This window comes from Echinops telfairi, unplaced genomic scaffold, assembly GCF_000313985.2.
Source record: "Echinops telfairi isolate 266 unplaced genomic scaffold, ASM31398v2 ScPeMD7_7468;HRSCAF=8506_0, whole genome shotgun sequence".
Taxonomy (NCBI): domain Eukaryota; kingdom Metazoa; phylum Chordata; class Mammalia; order Afrosoricida; family Tenrecidae; genus Echinops; species Echinops telfairi.
This window is the reverse complement of record NW_022111369.1, coordinates 96,345,683-96,347,445: the sequence shown is the minus strand read 5'-3', so window position 1 is coordinate 96,347,445 and position 1,763 is coordinate 96,345,683. Positions and strand designations below refer to the sequence as shown.

The 1,763-nt window shown below is 57.5% G+C and overlaps 1 protein-coding gene across 1 annotated transcript in view; it reads left to right on the top strand.

The window, feature by feature from the left end:
- Nucleotides 1-561: 561 nt before the first annotated feature.
- Nucleotides 562-1,763, top strand: part of SOD3 (superoxide dismutase 3) — a 6,501-nt gene continuing 5,299 nt past the window's right edge. Inside the window, exon 1 of the mRNA XM_004706366.3 lies at nt 562-604. The gene's annotated coding sequence lies outside the window, so the exon portion shown is untranslated. The remainder of the gene's footprint in view (nt 605-1,763) is intronic.

Here is a 1,763-nt window from a genome sequence, read left to right as displayed (position 1 = left end):
CTCATGTCCTTCTCAACCCACTTGCTCCCCGTGGAGTTTCTCAGAACAGATCATCGATAGGCCTCTCTTCAGACCCACCCCGGAGGGGTTTGAACCCCCAGCCTTTCGCCTAACTGGACAAGGTTTAACCGGCAGCGCCACCCAGGCTTGGCCAGCAGCCTTGGGGCAAGAACGCTGCTGTCAAATGTGCGGCGCGCTCCCGTCCAGGGGAAAGACCAGCACTCAAGAAACACCAGCCGCTGAGAGATGGGGGAGTGAGAAAGAGGCCATTGTGCACTGGTCCCAAGGGGGTGATTTTCGGTGTGATGTTTGTCTCCTGCAGCGCGCCGAAGGTCACCGACTGCGTCTGCATGAGCTGGGGAAGTCGCAGAAAGAAAGACTTGGCCAGGGACCCTGGGGGGTGGGGGCGGCGGGGGAGGAGGAGGGAGGCAATTTGGCAGAAGAGAGTCTGGCCAGCTCTCCTCTCCTGCAAGCAGTGACGTCCGACCTCTGAACACTCCCCTGGGCCTCTGGCCCACACGCCCTGAAGTCCACGCCTCCGGAGCAGTCAGCCCACTGTGCCCTCACTGCAGGAGAGAGGGTCTGGTCTGAAAGCACTGGAAAGGTGAGTGTCAAGGGAAGGGTCCCTTCCGAGCATGCTCTTTGACAACTTGGACCCCGGTGGGCAAATGGGCCAATTCTTGAGGAAGTGTCTGATTGCTTCTTAAGGTACCAGTGCTTAGCTGCTTTGATGAGGGGGACAGGGTGGGGGGTGGGGCAGCAGAAGGGAGGGAGCGTGGGACCCAAGGCGACGCCATGGTGATTTGGGTTTGGGGAGAAAAGAAACGACATTGTGCGTGATGGACGCTGCCTTTCTAGCTGTGGTGTGGCTTGGATGGGGGAGGCTAAAGGCAAAAGACGAACAAGCCTGTTGCCGTGGAGTTGACTGACTTGGCGGCCCGCGAGCATCTCAGTTCAACCGGCCTCCACAGGGTTTTCAATGGCCCAGGTTTTGGAAGTCCGCGGGGGTTTCCTGTAGTTGGAGGGAAAACTCCATTCTCTGCCAGAAACATTTTTGCCACGAACTGTCTGAAGGCCCCTGTCGGTTGCCAGCCCTTTCTTCTGAGATGCTGGGCTGGACTTGATGCTCCTACCTTCCGGATGGCAGTGGGAGCATTGTTAACCATTTGTATCCCCCAGGGTCTCCCAAGAGAAAAGCAGGTGCCCTCTCTGGCCACCCACTAAGGACAGGAAGGGACAGCTAGCTTGCTCAGGGATTTCACAGGCGTTCCTTTTGGGTGGGGGTGTGTGTGAACTGAAGGGTTCACCAATGCGGAGGGCTTCAGGAAGGTCACGTTCTCCGCAGATGGCGGCCCAGAGAAGGGACAAGGCTTGGTGGCTGTGCTTGACACAGACAAGGGTCCTACCCTCCTCCTCTGGAGCCCTGCTCTCCCCTTCAAACGCACACACAGAGCAGGGGCTTCACAGCCCCTGGTTTACACAGTGCTCCACGCAGGGGAAATGCCCCAGGTGGCCTCAAAGGCTGGAGGAGTCCGGGACTTCAGAAAAAAAGAAATAGTGCGGAGGTGGGCAGGAGGAGATTGTGAATGAATTTGCTTCGCTTGAAAGGGAAGTATGTCTTCTCAGAATGTTAACTGGAGACATTCACCAAGCCCCTACCCCCACCTTCCCCCAATCTGGCTTTGCTCTGTGCTATTTGGGAAGAGGGGACATGGTAACCCAGTGGCAGAATCCTCGCCTTGCAGGTGGGAGACCCAGGTTCA